The sequence below is a fragment of the Vicugna pacos genome, chromosome 9 (assembly GCF_048564905.1).
Source record: "Vicugna pacos chromosome 9, VicPac4, whole genome shotgun sequence".
NCBI lineage: Eukaryota > Metazoa > Chordata > Mammalia > Artiodactyla > Camelidae > Vicugna > Vicugna pacos.
The window spans coordinates 56,538,525-56,562,799 of record NC_132995.1 but is presented as its reverse complement, the minus strand read 5'-3'; the positions used below and the strand labels follow the sequence as shown (position 1 = coordinate 56,562,799).

At 49.2% G+C, this 24,275-nt stretch overlaps 1 long non-coding RNA gene across 1 annotated transcript; it reads left to right on the top strand.

The window, feature by feature from the left end:
- The first annotated feature begins 1,061 nt into the window (after positions 1–1,061).
- On the top strand, positions 1,062–2,115 carry LOC140698507 (uncharacterized). Its single transcript, XR_012076315.1, has 2 exons — positions 1,062–1,317; positions 1,827–2,115. It is a non-coding gene; the product is annotated as an uncharacterized lncRNA (long non-coding RNA).
- The last annotated feature ends 22,160 nt before the right edge of the window (positions 2,116–24,275 follow it).

Here is a 24,275-nt window from a genome sequence, read left to right as displayed (position 1 = left end):
GGAGAGTGAGCTCTGAAATCCTATAGCAGGGGTCAATCTCGGAGGGCTTCATGGAGGAAGTGTCATTTCAAACAGTCCAGGATGGGTAAAAGTGAGTTCACAGGCCAAGAGGCAGATATTCTAGGTAGAGAAAGTACTGGTTCAGGGAATGATAGAAAAGTAGATATGGGGGAAGATGTGCAGGAAAACTGGTGAGATGGGCTGGTCCCATGGGCTTGGGGCATCCCTGTTGGGTTTCCATCCTGCTTACGGCAGAAAGAGTTCTCCTCCCTTTGTTCAAACAGGTGAAGAGACTGTAAATGTGTTCATTTCCTATTGCCATGTGATAAATTAGCATAAACTTAGCACCTGAAAACAATACCATTGTGACCTCACAGTTTCTGAGGGTCAGGAATCAGAGTACAGCTTAGCTGGGTGCTCAGGGGGTCTGACAAGGCTGCAATCAAGTCAGGGTGGCCAGGGTAGGGGTCTCATCTCGGGCTCGACTGGGGAGGAATCAACTTCCAAGCTCACATTGCTCTTAGAATTCAGTTCCTTGCAGGTTGCTGGACTGAGAACCTCAGCTCCTGACTGTTGAGAGGCAGGTGGAGAACCAGGAGAAGCAGGAAGGTGTGATGTCTCGGGAGCCAAGGGCGGGGGGTTGGCAGCATCAGAGGCTGGCATGGATTAGGGACTGGACACATCACTGTGACTGCAGAGGCAGGTGCAGGGAGCAGAGAGGGGCAAAGCCCTGTTGCAGGGGGCTGACAAGTAAATGAGAGGTGGTGACCACCAAGTATAGATCCTTTTTTTTTTTTTAAAGCAAAGGCAGTAAGGCTTAGTAGGCGAAAGCACGGGCTTGGAGAGCTGGCTCCATAGCTCACCAGTTGAGTGGCCTCTAGGCAAACCTCAACCTCTCTGAGCCTGTTTCTCAGGGCTACTCAGCCCCAGGGTAACAAGGATAATAGCAGTCACCTCACAAGGGTGTCGTGAGACTTCAATGCGCTCTTGCAAGTAACAGCACGCTGAGAAGCAGCTCAGGATCTTACCCTCGGCGCCTGCTCCCGCTCCCATCAGCAGATCTTCCCGAATCCCCTTCAAAAAGTATTTTGCTCCCCAGCTCAAATGTTCTCCCTGCATGTAGGGTAACATTCCAACTCCCCGTGTGGGTTGGCTTCTTTTTATCTCCTCGTCCCCACTGAGTGCCTCTCACATCCTTGAACCGGGACGCTCCTTCAAACCTCAGGGCCAGTCCATGTGGAGTCTCCCCTGCTTGGGACACTTCCCACCCACCCCCCCCACCATCACCGGGCTGTCGCCTCCCCACCCACCCTTCAGGTAAGTGATGGTTTTTTTTCATCTCTGGCTCTGGGGTTTTCCTGTCTCAACGAACCCCAATGCTGTGCCCTGGGGCCCTGAGGATTTTATGTCTTTGCTCTGAGGTCAAAAACGGGGCTGGGAAAGGAAAATAACCTAAATGACTCTCCAGGTGTGCAACAATTTGCATCTCCACGGTCTAAGGGGCTAAGAAAAACTAGGTCTAGCCACTAGAAACTTGCTGGTCTGCAGGTGCAGCTTTCGAGGGGAGCGGAGAATGGTGACGTGTGCAGATGGCGAAGGCACACGACACCGAAACAGACTCACCCAGGAGCTCATCTGACCCCCACGACAACCCTGCACGGGTTATTTACAGATGACGAAGCTCAGGCTGGCAGCTGTGATGGGCAGGGGTGGGTTCAGACGGGCCCCAGCCTGCCCCGCGCTCTGCCTCCCCCACCAGCCTATCTCTGGCCCCTGCCCCTGGGGGCTCCACTTCCAGGCTACCAATGCTTGCCTCCCTCAAACAGGCCTTCCGGAGCCCTGGGCTGCACTGAAAGGGGCTGGGAAGATGGTGAGTTTTCTAGAAACTCGAGGAAGTGCAGCCTGTGAGAACAGCTGATGCGACACTCCAGCTGCAGGCCCTGGTCCACCGCTCTTCCTGGAAGAAGGGGCAGAGGTCTCTGGAGGAAAGCAAACCCGAGCCACAGGACAGAGACAAGCAGGTCACATCTGCATGTTGGCTGCCCGGGCATTGAAGTGATCATGCAGTGACTAATTCTAGAAAAGCTGACAATCTAAAATCTTTTTGAGATGTAACACCCAGTTGACAGTTTCATGAGCCCAAAGACACGCCTTTTCCTCCATACCCCACCCCACACACACACATACACGCACACACTTGCATGGGCTGTGGGGTTGGTTGGGGCATGCAGGGTAGATCTCTTCCAGCCCAGTGTTTCCCAAAATCACTTGATGTCGACAATCATCTGAGGTACTTGTTTAAATGACGAATTCCAACTTGGGTTCCATGCCAGGCCTCCAGAGCCAGCACCTCTAAGGGAGGGGCCAGGGAAGCTAGATGTTTTTACAAGGTTTCTGATTTTTTATCACCAGGAGAGTTTGGAAACCATCTAGACAAACCTCTTCATTTTATAAGCCAAATTGTAGCTATCCAGAGAAGCCCTGTAGCTGCCCCAAATCATGCACAAGTTCTTAGCAGGGCAAGCCGTGAACTTGATATTGGAAATAGAATCTTTATTGAAAAGATAAAATGATTGAAAAATCATTTTTTAAATGGAAAAATCTTACCTAGTTATTCCTTGTTCCCTGGGTCCAAAAGATTCTCGTTAGCTTTTTAAGGAAAATGTAAGAAAAATCAGCATCATGAGATACTGGTTTTATCTTTATTTTTCAACATGCTTCTCAGAACTTGTGTAGCCTTATGAGTTTCTGTGCTGTTGGTTCGGCTGGAGCACAGGAGCTGTTGCTTGGTGCTTACCACTTTTTGCAAAGAGCTTCTTTCCCCAGCAGGACTGTCGTTGAACTAACAGAGGCCGGTGCCCCAGGCAGGGGCTTATTGCATGTTTGGGGATGATGACAAAGATAATAAAGAGTGCTTGGGGCAGTGCTGACAGCACAGCATAAATGGAGATAATGCAGCGCCTGCCTCCTCCTTGCACCTGCTAACGCAAGATCCCCTAGAAGGATGCGCTTGGCAAGTGTCTCCCGGGCTGCTGGCTGTTCACGTCGCCCCTGAGCCCTGAATCGTACAGCCCAGAAACTGGAGAGACTGCTGTGGGCTTTGTGTTTCCAGCTCACGAGAGTCTCTGGGGAAGCTGAGCTTTTACCAGTGAGAAGAATGGCTGGAAGTCAGTCCCTGGAGCAGCTTGGTGTGGTTTCCAAACAGTCTCCCATACAGCAGCTTTCAGGGAGGTCATGGAAACCTGGCCATTTCTAACATGAGGGTGGAAAAGGCTGGGCACCGAGGCTGGGGGTTGAGGGGGGGTCCTGTTGTGGGGAAGCGTCGGGGGGGGGGCACAGCCTGCAGCTAGAATGACAAGGACCTCAGAGGAGGCAAGCTTGCCTGGAAGGAGCCGGCATGGCGGGTGGGTGGGGATTGGATTGGAACCCCAGTGTTTCCCATGGTTCTGTGAGCATGATCTGTTTCCTGGCTTCCTGAGCTGAAAAGCGTCTCATTCTCAACACCAGGCAGCAGGTGGCTCGAGTCAGTGAGTCAGGAAGGAAAGAGCCCCTCATCCCCCCCCAGATGTTTGTTTTTCCCCCAGTTACAGGTTTCTAGAGTTCAGGAGCTTTTGTTCATGCCTTATTTACCAAACGCAGTCCAGAAGCCCAGCCAGAACCCAAACCCACGACAGCAAATCGTTTCCATCCCGAGTGCCAATCCTGGTCCCGTGTGGTGGCTACCGGGATGGCTCTGCTGAGGCGGTCCTTCGGCCACGCCTGGTCCTGCTGGAGAGAGGCTGTGATGAGTGACTGCTGACTGCCATGGGTGTGTTTCATAGTCTCACAATTGCTCCAGCTCAGTTGTGTTTCTCTGCTCCCTGGGCCCATGTGTGCCGGCTGTAGACCTGCAATACATTTTTGTTGAATTAAACTGAACCCACCTAGAACTTCTCTTGAGTGGCTGGTAAATCCACACTTCCTTGGATAACTCTGCAGGTAAAAAGGAACAATTGCTCATTGAATTATCCCAGGAATTGTTGTTTGGGCAGAGCAGGGGTTGCATGAGGAAAGCCTCAGCCAGTGGCCCTCTTGCTCAGCCCTTCACAGAGATCGTTCCCCGGCTGCCAGTTCTAACAGGTGGCCCTCCCTCCGCTCTTGATTCCCTCTGGAATCAGTCGATTGGACCAGTAACCTCTGGCAGCATCGGTTGGATCAGTAAGCTCTTCTCTTCACGCCTGTGTACACTTGGAGGACTTGAAGCACTTTCTAAAAATAAGCTGGTTGCCCCTGGGTCCTGCTAGGTTCTTGCAGTTCCAGAAGGAGCAGACTAAAGAATGCAGGTCTTCTGGCCTGAAATCTGCCAGCTTGTCTCCTCTGCCCTCAGCCAGGCCCTCCCTAAGCCCGGGTTGGGCAGATCTGGTTTTCCTGGCCCCAACACATGCATGCAAACCCTAGATAAGAATTTCCAGAGAACCTGACCAGCAAGAGTTTAATTACTACTCACTTGGGTAAGTCATGATGTATGTGTGTTTCCTTGCTATTGGTTCCTAAGAACTCAGAATGTGCCACTCCATGCACGTTTAAATGATTAAATAAATGATTTGAAAATCCCAGGAGAAGTTAATATTGCAAGTCAGTTGGATAGATCTTTGAAGACCATCTTGTAAATAAAAACGGAAGCTTTTTTGGTTTTATTTTGTTTTCTGTGCTTTGATAAATGAAGTAAGTGTATTGTTTACCTGTGGAAACATGCTTCCTGATGTGTTCACACACACGTGCACATCTGAGTGTGTGAGACCATCATCACACGCGCTGACGGTCGCGTCCATGCCTGAGCGGACACACACACAACCACACACACACCCCCTCGTCTTTTCTTCTGGTTTCTGATCTTCTGCCATGGTGGATTTTTAAAGATTTGAATATCCCACAACATTTGGGTCAGAAATATTACAGGTGTTAGCTGCTACTTCTCATGAATGTATTTTTGTTTTTCCAGACCTCCTCCCATTATGGGTATATGTTCTGAATACACTCAGTTACAAATTCACAGGGCCCGAGAGTTTCCCCAAGTGCAGTCCCCTCTTCATACTTCTGGAGGCAGTGCAATGCGGCAGACAGAGCACTGCCTTTGAAGTCAAAGGGATGTGGACATGGGTGATGCGTTGCGTGATCTTGGGCAAAGACTTGACCTCTGGAGCCTAGGTTTCCTGTTTAATGAAATCAGCAAATGCGAGGATGCCTGCTTCACAGTGTTGTGGTCAGGATTAAATTAAACCATGTGCATAAAACCAGTGCCACCTACTTGGCCCAGGAGGTACTCAATAAAGGGTAGCCTCTTACCCTCTACAGCAAATAGGAGAATTCCATGCATTGTAGAGTAGGAAGGAGCCATAGAGGGCATGGCCAGCCCCCGGGCTAGGCTGTTCTGATCCTTTTAGCACCCTCGTTGAGCACCAGCACCAAGTCCCAGACAGCAGCAAGCTCTCAAGAAAGGATTGAACCCAATAGGGTTGAACCCCCTTGGTTGTGCAGATCAGGCTTGACCAGCTCTAGGAAAGAGGAAGGAGCTTGCTTCTATAAGAGGGAGCCTGTTGTATTGTCAGACACGTCAAGTGCTTGGAAGAGAGGTTAGACAAGAGCAGCCGAGGGATGGGTTGAGTTGGGGGCTGTTTGGGAGAGAGATGGCCGACAGACCTCCTGTGGATGCCTTGTGTTTGTTCCCAGAATTAGGAAGGGGCCACAGTCCATCCCCCACCATCCTTGCTTGCCCCTGTGTGTTGCTGAAAGCCACATCTTCAAGTGCAAACTGAGGTCATGGAATGTATTCTCCTTTTCCTCTGGATGCTCCGAACTGAACCCTGAACCCAGCACCGTCCCTGATCAGAGCCACAGTCCCCCCTCTTCATGTTGCTTCTGAGCAGCAGCTGAACAGATTCCAGCGTGAGCCTGAAGCACACGCATTTCTAGAAATCAAGTCTCGGAAGACTCACGTCGCAACTACTTGCGTGAACGGGCTCGAAGGGCCTGGCTTGTGATGCCGTTGTGTCGCTCTCTGACAGCTTACTGGAAACCTCCTCATCCTACGTGGGAGAAGAAAGAAGAAATGACACTTTGGCGTCATCTTAGAAACTATGGCTGGGACTTCCCCTGCTCTGAACGCACATGAGTCACCCCAGAGACCCGGTTTTAGCACAAGGTCGTCACAGGGAGGCCATGTGATACGGGAAAGTTATGGTTTCTAATCCAGGTTTATCTTTGAAATGGCTGTGGGATCTTAGGGAAATCACACATCCTCTCTGAGCCCCACTTCCCTCACAGGAAATGTGAGGAGTAGATAGGACACTAGCTAAGATTTTTTCAGCTCTGACATTTTGCGATCGTAGTACAAACACAATACTCACAGATCTTCACAACCTTCGTGTGTATCTCCTTCAGAGCCACTAGGACATTCTGCCAACAGGGCTCACTGTCTCCCCCTGGACCAGTCCCTTCTCAGTGGTCCTTCTGAAATACACAACGGATGCCTTTTCCCCCCTTGTTAAAGATTTCCATTGGGACCATTAACTGCTTTTCCTCTTGCCCATCATTGCATATTTCTGTCTCTTCACAGGTCTAGTGATTGATTTTCTATCGTGCAACAGATGATGTGATGATACTGTGATATCACATCATATGATGTTGTGAATGATATTCTGTAGGGGCCCAGGACCTTCTTATCTTCCTTTAAAGGGTACCGAGTTTTGTTCTCCAAACAAAAGGAGACAGTGAGCCCCCCTCCCTTTGGCAGGCAGGGTGCCAGGGGTGCGGCAGCCTTCTCCTGTCTCTCGGGCTCTTGCCTTCTGCAGGTCTGCTCTCTTCATCTGTCTCAAATCCATTCAGTTTTGTTGTGAGCAATCTCAGAAACAAAAAGGCACAGAAGTTCACGCAATGTATAATGAATATTTCTAGGAGAAAAAAGTCTAAACAAAAAAAAAGCGATAATGGCAAAAAAAATATCTTTGGTAAAATTGTTTTGCAACCAAAAAAATAAAATAAAATAAAATTTTAGAAATTCTAGACCATATTAATTTATATAAAATTTGACCCAGAGAAGTCAAAGTTGATGGAAATAAAGACATACATCCTCATAATGGCAAAAGGTTTAATCAGTCCAATTTGATGTGAACAAAATAAACAGATGAATAAATGAAAACTTTTCTCTTTGAATGCAAAAGGTAAAAAAGGAGAGATGACAAAAATAATTCTGGTAACATGAGAGGAAGGAAAAACAGAAGAGCAGCTAACCACATTGTATAGAAAAGTTGACAAAGGAAATAAATCGGCTCAACAGAGCTCATGCTGGAAAATATTTTCCTGACAAAAATTCACTACTGCTTATGTAATTCTGACTAGAAATATTTCCAGTTAAAATATTCCAAGATGAAAATGATGGATTCAAATTGCCCGTGCACACTCGGGCTCTTCTGTTTCCCCAAGTCTCTGTCCAAGGTGTCTTTTTATCTGGAAAACACCGTTCTGAGCGGCCAGCTAGTGACCCCCTCCTCACCCCCTGGCCCAGCCCCAGGGTCACCTCCTCGGTGAAGCCCTCCGGGCCACCTGAGACACAGCTGACTCTTCCTCTCTGTGTTCACCATCCTCTGTCACCCCTGCACGGAGCTTTACTGGGTTGGTTCTGGAGATGGTGAGTCTTTTGAAGGTAGGTGCACTTCCATGCACCTTGGCATGGGGTCAGGATTGCCAGTGTCCGGGAGAGTTTTTGGTTCAGCACATATTTGTTGAATATTGAGTAAGTTCGCAGGAAGCCCCGGTCTGAGCACTGAGAAGAGAGATGTGCAAAGGTGGCGCGCCCCAGCCCTTGCCTTAGGGAGAGTGCTGTCTGGAGGTAGACGGCAGAGGCAAGTAGGAGAAGGAGCCACAGTGGGGCCGCCACCAGACGCCAGCCACGTGCCTGGTGGGGGAGGGGGAGCTCAGACCAGGTGGAAAAAAAAAATCTAGGATTTCTTTCTTGAAATACAGTGGGCATTTCCCACGTAATACAATATGGAAAGGGGAAAATTCAGGAAAAAAGGAAAAAAATCCCTCCCATTTCAACCACATAATAGAGCCATTTAAGTTTTTCCAGGATTTTAATTTTTAAAAATTTTTTTAAATTTTCAAGATTTTAATTTTTTTTCCTGTGTATGTTTTGAGGCTTAAAAGAAACTTCTTATTTTGAAATAATTATAAATTCATGGGAGGTTGAAAAAATAGAGCAGAAAGTTTCCATGTGCCCTTCATCCAGTTTCCCCCAATGGTAACGTCTTATATAAATATAGTATTTATATAGAAATAGTATCAAACCCAGGAAACTGGCACTGGTACAGTCCACAGACCTGATTCAGGTTTCATCAGGTTCATATACCGCAGTTATATTGTTAACATAGTTATAACAGTCTTGTATGTGTGGTCTATGTATTTTTTCCAATTAACTTGATCTCATATGAATTTTTAAAAATATTACTGTGTAGTCTTCATAACCATCATTTATAATGACTGTATAATGACCAGCCAACCACCCACCATGCACAGCACTTTGCCAAATTCTTCCTCCTCTTTTGATGTTGACACTGCCTCCAGTTTCACCATTATGAGCAACATGTTTCTATATTTTATATTCTTTTTATATTATATATATACTTTCTTATTTTATAGTCTTTCTTTCTTTCTTGGATTAAATTTCCTGAAGAATAGAGGGAGGGAGACAGAGGGTGATCAGGGCTTAAGGGGTTAGGCAATACTTTTGTCTTAAGTCAGGAAGGCTTTAAACATATTTTGGGTTGGGTTCTGATCAAGTAGAGAGGGAGCAGCTGCAGACAGAAGAGGGAGGGTCTGATGACGGCCCAAAGCATGGGAGAATTTGGGGATGTGGTCAGTTAATTTCATTAATGGCCCCAATTCCTTACCCTTTTCTGTACCCAAGTTCTTTACTTTGTAACTTTGGAGTTTCTCCCCTGAAAGCACAGTATTCTCCATGTGGCCAACTTCGGCCGGTAGAATGAGGCAGAAGTGACAGAGTACCAGTTTTGAGCCCAGGTCCCAAGGGGACATGAGTATGTCCTTGCGGTCTTATAGCTGTTCTGTAATTTTGCAATTTTGTAACCAGTGCTCCCTGAGAAATGGTGCCCAGGACAGAGGTAGCAGGAAAGGGAGAGAGGGTCCAAGTCCACGTGAGGCCAGGTATTCCAGAAGGAGCTGCGTGAACTTGGTGCTGTGCTTCACAAAGAACAGTTCTCTTCTGCTTCAGGTGCTGGGTAGGCAGAGGATGATGACATCGAAAAGTCGTCGAAAGCGGGCCACTTGTCTTTATATAAAGAATTCAGTTCTTAAAATTTCCCGTCTCAGCTGGCAGGGCAGAGAAGTCATAAGGAAAGAGAAGTTAGACTTTTGGTTGAGGAAGCATGAGACAGGCCACTCTAAAGACCGGGGTCACCATGTCCAGTTAGGCAGGCTGTGCCCAGCACAGGGGGCCTGACCACAGCAGTGTCAGATGCACCAGACGAGATGAAACCTGGACGTAACGAGAGAAAGACCCCACCCCCACCCCACCCCTTCTTTTAACGCAAGAGCAAATCTGCAAGGTTCAAGTGCAGGCTTATAGCGTGGGTACCCAAGAGTTTCAGTGACGAGCTTGAGGGGGAAAGTGGCACACCGGATTAGATCTAGAACATCCTCAGCATCAGAAAACCAAGAGGTTTCTTTACTGAGGCTGTTGATACACAATAAATACCAATTTTTCACCCATGGAGAAAGTTGGTTTAATTCTGGTTAGCTTGGTATATGTGTTCCTAAGGTAACATGGTGGGAGAAAGTAAACAGAAAGGAGCTTCTCCTTACAGAATGACTTTCCTCTCTGTAAAGTGGAGGATTCTTTAGCTCCATGCTCTGGGAGTGAGGATTCCCGTGATCAAAAACTCTGAGCTCAGTGCACTGAGGAAGCCACGTGAGGGGAGAGTCCTGGGCAGGGCGTGGGCTGGTCTTCCTTGAGTTTATATGAGTCAGAGAGTCTAGGGGCTGGATAGATCTAAGGGCTTATGTAGACATGCTTCCATGTCAAAATGAGGGAAAGGAAGCCCAGAGAGGTGAAGGGACCGGCCCAAGGTCACACAGCTCATGCACAGCACAGCTAGAAAGAAACCCAGGGATTTTTATTTCTCTTTCTTTGTTCTTTTTGTTTCCATCAAACCCCAGGAGCAGGATGGATGGTTGTTATAATATTGGGCCAGAGCGAGAGGCTTCAAATCAGTGTCCAGAGCAAGATCTCTCCTTTGGGAAAACCGTTAGTGTGAGCAGTGCGGTCAGCAGGGTGTAGCTGCCCTGCTCCGGCTGCCTCTTCTAGGAAGGTCTTGGGGGCTCTGGCTGTATCTCAGGCCTTCCTGAGTGGGGACAGCCAGAGGCTGGTCACATCCCTGCCTGTGTCCCTCCCAGGCTGTGGTTAGGTTTCAGTGGATGCAGAATTGCACGAAACGGCAGTCATGCATGTGATTTGGACACATTTTTGGATCCGGACCAACGGGGTTTAAACTTGCAGAATGCCATCAGAAAAGCTGCCTTTCTATATGTGACCAAGAGCAGAGTGAACAGGAAGAGGGGGCGGCTAGGGGAGGTGAAGACAGCAGCCTCCAGACACACACGCCAGACCACCAGCTCGGTGAGCCCCGTCCTGCCCTGTCTCTATCCAGCTGTGCAGCTGGGGCGGCTCCCTGCCCTCTCTGGGCCTTGTTTCCCATTTGTGACGTAAGGGGATGGACTATATGGTCACAGAGGCCCCTTCCAGCTCGGCCATACTTCCAGCCGTGAGCCATATCGAGACTGAGAGCAACCAGCCAGAGACCAGCGCTCCCCAGACACTTCCTCTTGCTCCACTCCCGCCCCTGCGTCCGGTTCCTCTCCTGGTGTTTTCTATTTTCTTCTTCGTCTGGACACAGGGCTTGTTTGGCTCTGTTTCGCAGCCTTCCCTAGGAAACCGTCTTGGCCTGGAGTACAGTGATGCTCAGCGTGCCTGGCTGCCTCTCGGCTCTGGGCCATGGTCTCCCAAGGCCACAGAACAACCAGGATGAAGGGGCACCTTCCTGTTAAAGTCCTGGGCAGCTGCCAGGCAGAAGGGAAGTGCAGGAGCTGGCCCTGTCCCCAGAGTCACAGTGTCGTGACCCTCTCCTTCGCAGCTGCCTCCACCACCATCCCTGGGGGCAGGAGAAAGTGCTGGATGCTGCTGCCGTAGAGAAGAAGGGACAGCGCGACAGCAGGGCCCATCCCAGGACGGGGAAGAGTGACTCTTCAATCATGAGGCCTGGAGACCAGGGCAGGAAGCCCCCAGGACAGAGAGAGGACGGGCGGGGCCGTCCGCAGGCTGGAGGGCATCTCTCAGACTCCTCCCCACAAGAGGAAAGTGACCACTAACCCGAGTGTGGGCGCCTAATCTGGAGCGGCCTGCCCAAAACAAAACTGTTGTGAACCCCCATATTTTACATCAAAAAGCCAGTGCCTGGCACTTGACAGATGCTCGGCAAATGCTTACTGAATTAAGCTACTGGATCCTCTGTATGAGCCCCTGATTTTGGAGCCAAACTTAAGCTCACGGTGATCCAGGGCTTCCGGCAGCCCTGCTCACGCTGTGCCCTGTCAGGAACACAGCTGGGCTGAAAGTGCCCTGGGGACACTCTCAGACTCCTGAGCTCTCAGCTTGCCTTGCTGACCGGGTTCCAGGGGGTCTGGAACAAGTCACTTCTCCTTCCCAGGCCTCGGTTTCCTGGGAGTGAGATGGGATGTAGAGGAGGGGATCGGGGGGTTCAGCCTGACTGTGTCCTCCACCTGGAACATCTAGGAGGATGTGGTGCCGTGAGCACTGGGGAGCTGGTTGGGGAGAGACCGAACCTCCTCGGGACAAAGTTCCTTGTGCCAAAGGAGCAGAAATGAAAGAGTGCAAAATGCTTTGTGCCATTTCTGACCATCCCTCGCGTATTCTGTTTCTAGGTGTCTGGTTCCGGCCAGAGATTTAGAAAATGAGCCTCTTTGCATTGTGATTCACGTGTTATCTGTGTTAAAAAAAAAATGCCAAAGTCTGCATCGTGCTTTTCAGATTTTCCAGTTCAATGAATGGGAAAACAAGTTGTTTATTCCTTCATCCCAAACACATTCATTGAGCACCACAGTGTAGCAGGTGGTGGGCTGACCAGGAGACACTCAGTGAAGCCAGCAGGAAGCCATAGCACAGGGTGAAAAGGGCATGCTGACGCCATGAATGAAGTGTCCCGGGCGGGTGGCCAGGGGACTCCTCGCTGCTCCTCTGGTACACACGCCGCGTCACACGCCCATCCCCATCACCCCCTGAAGAGTGTGCGGGTCTGTGGAGGAGGACACTGAGGTTCAGCAAGGGAATGACTCTCTGAAGATCACACAACCCATACCTTCTGACCCCAAATCCAGTGGCTGCCTCCGTTACCCCATAGCTATGCCATGAGTCGCCTCCCTGGAGGGTTCCTTTAGTGAATCACTGTGGCTTTGGGAAGCCTCTCTTGTTCCCACTTATAATAATAATAGTGATAAAAGTGGTTGCTTGCCTGCTTTCTGTATAAAGTGGAGTGGTCTAATGGGCTTGTATTACCCTTTAAGGAAATGACATGTTTGAAGATCTTTCCCTTTGGCACTACCCTGAGGTGGACAATCATTTCCATCACCTCCCTCTGTGGAGAGCCCTGGATTTTAGCCCGTCCGGGAACAGACATTTGCCCATGTTTGTGAGCTGTCAGGAGCATCCTTACCTACTGGTAAAGTGGTCCTTTCTCAGACTTCCAGGTGTCACACTTACTTTGCTTCCCTTTTTACCTCTTGGAAATACAATGATCCCCCTCAAAACAGAAAGCTGGGCCCCAGAAAGCAAGGCAGAGGCAGAGCCTGGTTAGACCCTTTGCCCTCTGACAACGAATTCTCTTCAGGATTCTTGAGAGCAGGTGAATGCATTTGAATTAACCCTGGCTTTGCTGTGTGACTCTGGCTCAGCCATTTAACCTCTCTGAGCGTCATGAGTTTGTCTGTTTCCCAAATCTATCAACAGCACATCTCACAAAAGATTTCAAGGATTTACAAAGCAGTTTGTCCACAGTAGCCTCCTTTATGAAAGGAAGGTGCATACCCCCTGAGGTATGTGGGCAAGGTGGCGTGAATATCAGAAAGATCTTGGACTTCAGAGTTGGAAGATCCAATTTCAAACCCTGAATGTGCCTCTTACGTGCTGAGTGACCTTGAAACAGTCTCCCAACAGCCCTGAGATGCAGCAGCAAAATCGGGAGATCGGTGGCACCTGCCCCACTCACCTCACTGCAGGGTTTTCTAACCAGGAGGTCTGGGAGGGATGGACACTGGTCAGTGCCACGGCCAAGACTGGTTTCTCCTTTAGTAGCTGCAGTTCTTAAAGGGAACAGAGGTCTTATGAGCTTCGGGATCCTGCCCAGACAAGGAAGGGAAGCTGGCAACCTCTCCCTGCCTTGGCTTCCCTCCTAGGCTCCTCCACGGGCAACATTACCCAGGCCAGGCATCTGTACTCTCAGACACCTTTCCCCGGGCCTGCCCTCTTCCCGCTGGAGCACACCCACTGCTCCGGCTAGTCAGCCTCCTTCTTCACCTTCTCTAGGAAATGCAGGGGCTGTCGGCTGGCCTTGGCACCCATGCTGGGGCCCCTCTTTCTCACATCACAGAGCTCCTCCAGCCAGGTCTGGTTCCCTAGTTTTGGGTACCCTCTACCATGAGGGCTCAACCCAGTGGGAGTCACCGAGAAATGGCCAGGTTATCAACTGTATAGCTGGACCCCTTGGAGATCCCCTGGTGGGCAACCTATCCCGGGCTGCTCTTTGAGCTGAGTGGCTCAGGTGTACTGCTCTGCCCCGCAGGGCTCCCCAGCCCATGAGGACCCATTCGCCTGCTGGAGATTTGCCGGCCACATCCAGGTGGCCGGCGAGGGTGTGACAACTTCACAAATAAGGAAAACCGGGATAAGAGGCAATGTTTGCCTCTGTGAAACAAGTTGGTGATAATTTGGTGATAATCCTGATTAGGCTGCCCTCAAACCATTGTTCCCTCCGCAGCAACACTCTTCCATTTTTTCTAGAAATCAAAGGCCATGTCTGTTCACCTTTGCTTTGAAGTAGTCCGTCTATTTGCTTTTTTGATTCAGACGAGGTGAGACCCATATAACTCTGCTTTTCATATAAAACGTTCCTCCTTTGAGCCATAGCTCCAGAAGAACCCAATGTTTATGGAATGAAAAAGGATACAGTGACCATTGACTAAATAGAAAATATGTGTTCAAATTAGAAGCCAAGATGTCAGTAATCACTGACCATAAGCCACCTGTCAACACGACCTGAGGTGGTAAATGCTGAATCAACGCTGTTGTTCCTGGAATTTCCAACATCAGGTCTTCTCGGAGAATGGTGTTCTCCATATGGTATGCTGGCCTTAAAAGTATGTAACCTATAAAAATTGCATAAATATACTTAATGTTTTTCTTGCATATATTTCAAAAATAATTTTTGAAGAAAATCCATAAGTATTTTTACATGATATCACACAGAATACAGTTGAGAAAAGCTGCCTAAAAGAGTACAGAGATAGATCCTGTGGTTCCCAGGTACCAGGGCCCAGGTCCAGCCCTGAGCAGCTCAGCAAGATAAGTGTCAGGAGCGTCCAGTACCTCCCAGCTCTTGCGGACTTGAGCTCTGAGGCTCTCCAACCCTGTTGAAGATGTCCTCTTCCACTGAGGGGTATAAATAAAGCCAATAAGTGATCAGTTCAATCAGCCTTCTACACCTAGGGTTTCTCCCTACAATTCAAAAGTACAGCTCAGCTTTTTCTCCTTTTTCACTTTCTCGTCTGAGCCAGCATCAGGAACCACGGCCTTCCTTCAGTCCAGTTGAGAGCTGGACCAGACCCATGAGGCCATCAGTCCATCTTGCACCCCAGCTTCACGAACAGCCACTGACTGAATATTTCCCTGATGAGGAACCCATTGTTTCGGGCAACTGTCTGTTCTCTTTTCATCACTCAACTGTTGATCCTCATAGTGAGCTGAAATTGGCCTCCCTGAGAGTTTTACCACTGGCCCCGCTGCCTTCCTAGGAAGCCACGCAGCATTTGCCTTCTTTCACATGACTGCCTTGCAAATAGATGAGAACAATTCTCCAGCTGAAACGTCCCAGGACCCTCAACTTGGGGAGCACAGTGGTTCTTAATCATTCGGAAGCTTTTGGGCCCCACTCCAGAATCCCAGGAAAAGTATGGATCATCCTTCCAGAAAAACATGCACATGCAAGTCTGTATACACCTCTCCCCGTTCTGAGCCCCTCCACAGATCCCTTCAGAGTCCACAGGCATGAGGTAGGAAACTTGCCCTGCAACTCCAAAGCCAGATGCCATCGGAGAAGAAAGGGTGCTCATGACACGATCTCCTGACTTCACAGGTGAAGACTCGGATGCACCTGGCTTGCTGGACCAGATGTCAGGCATCCACTGCGAGATCTGAGAGGTGGTAGAGGGATCGCCAGGGCAGGTTACCCAAGGAAGGCTGAGAGTGGCTTTGGTGTTTCTCCCGAGGAAGGAGATGGGTGAGTGCTGCAGCCCTGGCCCGTCTCCCTCGCATCACCTGTGCCTGCCCCGGGGAAGAAGAGGGACTCACTCCACCTGCAGAATTCGGGCACAATGAGCTGGGCTTGCTGGGCCGGCCTGCACCTCTCTCCCCCGGGCCAGCCTCCCCGCCGGCCACCCAGCCTTCCCTCCTGCTCCCACTCCTAGTTCTTACCCAGATGGGCCTGAACGAGCTTTCTCCATAGAACTGCTGATAGTTTGGCCTCTGTTGGCTGCTCCTTGGTTCTGTTTCTCAAATTTTTCTGAACTGAGGCAGGCAAGAGGGGCCCCTTCCCAATTAATCTCATCTTACACATAAATGTGGAATTATATGGTGTACACTGCTTTGTAAGCTTTTTAGTTTTGGCTTAACAGTATATCATGATGTTTTTTCCATGTCATTAAATATTCTAGATTTCAGAAGGATTCTGGAGGGAGGGATGGAGGGAAAAGAGAGACAGAGAGATTCAGGGAGAAAGCACAAAGGACGGGGAAGGCCAGGCTCAGAGCGGGCGCGGGCTTTGGTCACGGAGGCTCGGTGGTAAAGTGCTGCCCCTTCTAGACCTTGACACTTAGCATACTCAGGGGGCTCCTGAGGGCCATGGCGAGGTGCTGCTCGGTCTCTGAGAAGCCCAGAGGTGATCTGGCTTCCCGGGCAGAATTATACATTCATGATCAGTTGGCAAGGAAGCCAGCTACGGAACCAGCACCACTGCCCCTCGGACAGTGACACGGCCTCTTGACCTTTGGCTTTTTTTGTTGTTGTTGTTAGTGGAGGTGCTGCGGACTGAACTCAGGACCTTGTGCATGCCAAGCATGGGCTCTGTGACCGAGTTATACCCTCCCCCAACCCTTTAGCATCCTGGTTGTCCTCCAGGGATGAGAACTGTTTTGGCAGTGACCTCGTAGAGTATGATTCTATCTTTTTTGTCTGCTATTTTTTTAAAATTTGAAACAATTTTTTTTATTGAAGTGTAGTTGATCTACAATGTGTTAATTTCAGGTGTACAGCACAGGGATTCAGTTATACATATATATTCCTTTTCATATTCTTTCTCATTATTGGCTATTACAGGGTATAGAATATAGTTCCCTGTGCCGTACAGTGGGACCTTGTTGTTTATCTATTTTATATACTTTAGTTAGTATCTCCAAATTCTGAACTCCCAATTTATCCTTTGGTAACCCTAAGTTTGTTTTCTATGTCTGTGAGTCTGTTTTATAAATAAGTTCATTTCTGTTCTTTTTGATTTTATCTTTAAACATCCGTAGATTTTTTTCAATTTAAACGTTTTTCATTTTTATTTTACCAAAGTGTTCTAAACGTCCCTCCAGCTCCGTCCTTTCTTGAGATGCTTCCCCTGCACCCCCACACCCCTCATTCCCAGCAGGGAGCCACTCCCGCACCCAGGCACCCTCTGTCCCAGCCTGTATCACCACGTGGTGAAACGATCTGAAAGCTCATTGCTGGCAGGACCTGAGTGCCACTCATCTTTGTCTCCCTGGAGCCAGCTAGCAAGGCATCTGGTCTGGTGATTGTCAAACTGTGCCAAACCGTGCCTGGGGACCCCAGGAAGGAGGAGGTGGCATAGGGACTGTGGGTGTGGCTCCAGGGTCCTGGCTCTTCCACTTTAATAAGGGTACTTTTGCCTGTTCTAGTTCAATATTGCGCTTCCAAGTGAGATTTCACTTTGAAACAAAAGGTTTGAGAATCTCCAATGTAGTCGGGTTCTCAGCTTATACGTCTTCCAGATATTGAAGGCAACATGAAGGAGACAAAGGTTAATATCTGAGTGCCAACCTGCTTCCCTTCTCCTTCCCTAGTCCCTGTCTTAGACTCCCTGTCCTGGCCCTTCCCTTTTAGAAAAGGATCAAATACCTGTTGTTGAATGAAAATGTTTGTCCTCTGTTCAAGGAAGTTCATCAGTGACAAGCCAGAGAAACATATTTCGAAGGAACAGGAAATCTTTATGGCCAAAGCTCTCCAACTTTATTCTCTTAAAGCACAACCAAATCAATGGGCATTTATGCGTGAGTGTTCTCAGGGACTCCAAGATGCATCCTGGTATCTTGCGGTTAAGTTAGGAAGCTAACACCTGAACATCTGGTAAGTGTGACATTGTAAGTCTCCCAGGGGAGGGAGGGCCTCCCAGGGCCAGCTGCAAAACTGCCCTGAACACTGTGTAACTGAAAACAGCACCTGGGGTGGAAAGAATAAGGGCTCTGGGTCCCAATGTCTGGATTTTGGTCTCCACTGACCGCTTTATAACTGTGTTTTCAGGCACATTATTTACCTCCATGTCTTGCATTCTTTCTCCCAGAGCTCTTTATTCTGACAATTAAATAAGATAGTATATGTGAATGTCTTTTATAAAGACCAATTTAGTTTATGTTTCGTTTTGTTTTGTCAGGGGAGTTAATTTGGTTTATTTATTTTCTAAATGGAGGTATTGGGGGTTGAACCCAGGACCTCGTGCATGCTAAGCCCTGTGCTCTACCACTGAGCTACAACCTCCCCTCTTATAAAGACCTATTTTAAAATGCTGACTGTTATTGATGTTGATGATCAGCCTGAACTTTGAAGAAGGGGGATCTTTTCAAAGGGATTCTTGTCCTGGAGAGATGAGGCCCCAGGGATTTCAGACATTTCCTTTGCCAAGTGGCTTTGGCTCTATCCCCACCTCTGAAAAGAAGGAGGGTCTCATATTTCCAACCCCAGGTCTGCAGAGTCGCTGGTCTGAGGGGTCCGGGCATACTGGCTGTGCCGATGGGAAAAGACAGTCCAAGCAAGTACGGCCTCTTTCCAGGAAGGGCCGGCCACGCTCTGGTGCTTAATAGCCCCTGACCCTTATTCATGGACTTGATGGAGAGTGACCAATGGCTTAACTGGAGGGCTGGCAGCAGCCAGACATGCCGGGCAGGTCTGTGCCGTTCAAAGCACAGATGGAACAGTCTCTCGTCTCCCAGCAGCCCCTGATCCATCAGCTTAGGGGAGCCACGGAGGGGGCTGCTGGGGACAGGAAGCTCACTGACAGCCTGAATTTAGAGGTGGAAGCCAATGTGCCAAGGAAGTCGCGGCCCTGAGGTGTAAGTAGCAGCTGCAAGGTGGCCAAACCCAGACTGGAACCCGCTCCTTCTGGTTCCAAGTCCCAGCATCCTCCTGGGGCATCGGTGGCCTCTGCTCTTCCAGAGGGGACATAGCCTAGAGCATCACACTGCAGCCTCCCCGTCCCGTCTTCCCTGACTCCCAGTGCTTTGGCTTTCTCACCCGGGCTTAAGTGTGATCACATCGTAACATAAATTCTAAGAAAAAAATGTTCACAGTCTACCAGTGTTGACTTAAATTAATTTTTCAAATGTTACTTAAATATGTACCTGTATAAAACGAGATATAAACTACTAAATCACACAGCCCTAAATCTGAAGTCCATGTACAGATTAACCATCATGAAGAGAATAAAACAAGTAGAGCCCAAAGTGTCTAACGGAATGGAATCGGAGAGGTGGTTTTGCAGGAAGTCAGCTGCCCTGGTGAGATGACAGCCATGGGACCGGTCCCTTGGCTCCTGGCTTGCCCTAAACGGCATGGCAGCCGCGCTCCTGGAATAACTGCAAAACCTCAGTGTGACGGTATCACATGGCCTTCACCCAGAACAAGCACGTTATTTCCCCACTGCATTTGCCTCTCTTCTTGACCTGTTTGTTCATGCCAGTTACAGTGCTGTTGAGTATTGCTGAGTGTCAAGAACAGACTTGACGTGCAGTCCTCGGTTATACGCGTTGTCGGGGGATTCAGAATATGCTCGTACTTTAAATGAAAACAGTGCATGTGAAGATTCTCCATTCAAAGCTGGTGGATCCCCTGGAATAAGTCTACTGGTGGCTGGTCCTGGGGCTTTGAGGAAGGAAAAGCAAGCCCTTGGTAAGATGTCAGGTGGGGACTGTGCTCCATACTGCCCCCTCGTGGCGGGCTCCTTCTCCACACCTTCCCTGGTGTCTTCACCTTCCCAGCACTTTTCTAGAGAAGTGAGACTCTGCCTGAAAGGGATAAGCGGCTGGAGGATAAAAACAGTGGATGTTGGCATGTTGACGATGCTGGGGGTCTTAGGCAACAGAATAGGTATGGGCGCTGGACTAACCTAGGTCATGGTTAAGTCTGAGCTCTTTGTCTCACACGACACCACCTCCCTTGCTTCGCACAGCCACTGCTGAGGGTAGCATGGTTATTGCTGAAAAGCAGCCTGATGTCTATCCTGGAGGAAAGCCTCAGATCCTGGGAGAGGGGATGTGGTACTTCCCGGAGTAGGTGATGGGACTGAAAGGAGGAAACTCCAAAGGCAGAAATAGCAAGAGGTGTGAGCCCAGTAGGGTGGGGAGTGGGAGTGGGTAGCCTCCTTGCTTCCTCTAGGCTCCTTCTGGACCCCACCTGCCGGCACCTCCCATCTCTCAGGGATGCTGGAGAGGGGGTGCCTGCCCCAGGAGCAGGGTTTGGACCACGAGGCCATCCGGAGAGCTCCAGACTCTCCAGCCCCAACTGTGTCCATGTTAAAGTGCTGACTTGGACCCTCGTGGTTTCAACGGCATTCCCAGAGGCTGCAGGAGACAGCTCCCAAACACCTGAGGGCTGGAATCATGTCCTCTTCACCACCCTGTCCCCTCTCAGGGATCAGAATTCCACCCATTTGTGCAGCCCCAGCTGAAATGCACTGGAATCACGCAGCCCAGCGTTCACATTCCAGTTCTGTTGCTTACTGATTGAGCCAAAGTTCTTGAAGCCTGTGAGCCCCAGTTCTCTCACCTGTAAAGTGGGAGTGATGGTTCTGCTTTCTCAGTCCTGTGTGAGAATTAATAGGATAAGGTCTTCAGGACTCACAGCCCCGTGACGAGCACACGTGGCACTCGGTGATTTAGGACCTCTGTGCCCTCTCAGCTGGGGCAGGCCACATCCTGGTGAGTTGACTACTTTTGAAACCCTCCTGGATGTTCAGAAGCTCCCATTCCAGGGATCTCCAGTGCTAAGCACCCCCAGCCATGCCACACATGGCTCCATGACCTGGTGACAGTGACCACCATCCACTGGCTGTACCACTGGTGTCGCTGAAAATGCTGTCACTCTTCCCCAAACAAGGATAAGCCTGGGTTTTGTATCGTGATTTTCATTTTTCTCCCCAAAGGACTTTCCCACACACACAGTGACCTGCTGTGTGCGCCTCCTCTTTGGCCCCTGTTGGGTATGTGTTGTGCTCTAGCCTGGAATTGTGGTGAAGCCAAGAGCTATTCTGAGATTTTCTTTAGCCTCACAGCTATTTCAGGCCCCAGCTTAGACGTGGTGAGAGAACCCAGAACCCTCTGCCCGTGTCTTGGCCATAACTTCCAAGACTGGTCCTTTTATGTTCCTGACACGCTCAGATCCAAAATAGCCCCTGCCCGGAGGCGGTGACTGGAACTGGCTTGGATGGAGCAGGGACATGCACGTGCCACCCAGTCTGCAGCCAAGTGAGAGAGGGTTCTGGAAGGGTTATGTCTGGGGGTTCAGATGCGCTCTGGAGAGGCAGGCAGAGTTGTATCCCTGCTCCATGTACTGGCAGGCTTCCTGTCCAGTCCCAGCCCTCTGAGTTCTCAGTTTATATGCTTCCATCCATGCCACAGATATCACGGCGTGCCTGCTATATGCCAGGCCCGGGCTCTAGAGGTGCAGCCGTGGACAAAACAGACAAAAATCCTTGCTCTCATGGAATCATGTAACAAAAATCATCATAACTCATTTGCATTGGCCTTTCTACTTTGCAAAGCACTTCTCATACCCTCTCTTAATAGAAAATGCTACTGAGTTCTCTGTGCTAACGTGATATGTGTAGTTCTAACTTGCCTGTTCTCGCTTAATCCTGTGAGTGCTCCTCTGACTTAGACACGCCTCCATTTTACTGACGAGGAGATGGAGACTCCAGAAGAGTCAGCAGATTACGTAAGGTCCACACAGCCAGGACGCAGCATGGCAGGAATCTGAACTCACATGTGTGTGACTTTCAGGTTCAGCAAGATCTTAACCACTATGCACAGAGAAGCGGGTAGTGGCATCCACTTACAGAAGCAGGGACTCAGTGAGACGCAGAGTACCAAAGGCAAGTTCTATTCCGTGAAATGATGGGACATCAAGGGTGGGGGAATGCTGAATTGGCCCAATGCCAGACTCCTTCCATCTCAGCCCCAGAGGACAGGGCACTGGACCCTGCTCAGGCACCTTTGGGCTGAACAGCACTCCATGTGCTGTGGGTCAGCCCACCCCAGGGCTGGACACAGGGATGGTTCCACGGTCCTTCCTGTCTGCAAGGAACCCTCTGCCCCAACCTGTCCACTTGGCAGCCCCCTTGGAAGGTCTCTTCCTTGAACACAGTCCACCCACCTTGGCTCTGATTTGCTTCTTTTTTCCCCTCAATAAAAAAACATATCTCAGACGGGGCATGTGGTTCCCCCGACATCCCCAGCATGCTTACAGCTTTCCACGCACAGATCTAATACAGAGCTCATCTCACTGTTCGGGAGCAGAGCTGCCTCCTGCCTGTCTGCGCCACTCCACAGCACATTGCTGACACCACTAGGGGCTCGCCCAGGGTTACTGAGTGAGTGTTAAAGGAACTGAGAAGCTGTAGCCATTTTTAGTTGCATGGAGAGATTGGCTTGATTATTATCTGATATAGCTGCCCCACAGAAGAGAAAAAGTCCTTTTGATCTTTCCTACAGGCTGGGTCACGATGTTAATGTGGTCTATGGTGTTCAGCAAATATCTGTGGCTTCTGAGCATTACCGCCTGAAGGCATTTCTGAAGGCTTTGGCTGACATTCCAATCCCTAGTCCACCTGAACCAGATACCCTAGTGTGAGATGCCTGAGGTCTGAAGCAAGCTGGCATCTGAACCACATCCTCCCAGCCACCAAAGAAACAGACTACTTTGGGGATGTCTAGGAAGACACAGAGGGAGGTGTATGTATGTATGTATGTATGTATGTATGTATGTATGTATGTATTTTTAATTTTGAGGGTGGGGGGAAATACTTAGGTTTATTTATTTATTTACTTTTAGAGGAGGTGCTGGGGATTAAACCCAGGACCTTGTGTATGCTAAGCATGCGCTCTACCACTTGAGCAACACCGTCCCCCCGGAAGGAGTTGTCAACGCCACCACAGTGCCAGGACAATGCACATGTCTTGGTCCTTCCTCTGTGAAGCTACTGCTGTCCCAGAAGTTCAGCCTGTGTCACTCAACAGCCTACCACCTTTGTTTGGCAGGCCCCTGAGATCAGGTCTCCAGGAAGGGTCCCAGGGGGCCACAGAAAGATAACTGCTCAGACAGCTACCCAGAATCCTCCTTAGCATGGACACTCTTGCCAAAGGGCAAATGGCTAAGAAAAAAAAAAAAAACAAACACCTGCAGGTTGGTGGAGGGGAGGGTGTAGCTCAGTGCTAGAGTGATTGTGTTTATCATGCACAAGGTCTTGGGTTCAATCCCCAGTAACTCCAAGATTAGGAGTTTGGGATTAACAGATACACATATATATAAAATAGATAAACAATATGGCCCTACCGTATAGCACAGGGAGCCATATTCAACACTTGTAATGAGCTGTAATGGAAAAGAATCTGAAAAAAAATATATGTATGCATATGTATAACTGAATCGCTTTGCTGTACACTTGAAACTAAAATGGTAAACTGATTACACTTCAATAAAAAATAAGAATTTAGACAAATAAATAAATAAACCTGACTACTTCCCCTACAAAAAAACCCTGTGGGTTCCTCAACCCCCAAGGTCTAGTTGGGGAACTAGTTGGGGAATCTTTCTTTAAATCTCTATTCCTCCTAACCCAATAAAAGCCTATTTTTGTCTGCAATTTCTGCTTTAGGTTGATCCTCATCCAACTGGTGGCCCAGAGGCTAAATAAGGCAAAGGACTCTTTTTTTGGGGGGGGAGTACAGGACAGGATTTTTGTTTTTAATGGAATGCTTTTGGGCATGGTAAGCACTTTCCAGTTGTCCCAGTTCCCACCAGCCCGTGTCGTGTTGTACAGTGTGTCAGAAGCAGTGGAATGGTTGGGAGCATGGTTACTCCACCGGGTCTGAGTTCTGGTCCACCCCTAACTAGCTGTGTAACTTAACCCCTCTGTACTCCAGCCTCTTCATCTGCAAAACAAGCATCATCATAACAACAACAACAACACAACAACAACAACAACAAATGGTACCCACCCCACAGGTTTGTCATGAGGGTTAAATGAGTTGCTATACCCAAGTGTTTAGCACAGTGCCTGGCCTTGAGGCTACAATGAATATTGTTGGGCCCCTACTATGGGCCAGGTAGTCTTAGGGACTGGGGACACATCAGGGGACAAAACAGACTAATCTCTGCCTCTATGGCACCTAGTGTGGGAGCAGGGGAGGACAGACAATAAGCAAAAAAGTTACATGCTAAACATACTGACAAATGCTATAGAGAAAGATAAAATGGGGAAGGCAGTGGTGAATGCTGGTGGTGCGATTTAAACAGGATAGTTAGGGAAGCCTCACGGAGAAGACAGCCCTCCAGAAAAGACCTGAGGGACGTGAACAGCAAGCCACGTGGAGCTCTGTGGGGAAGG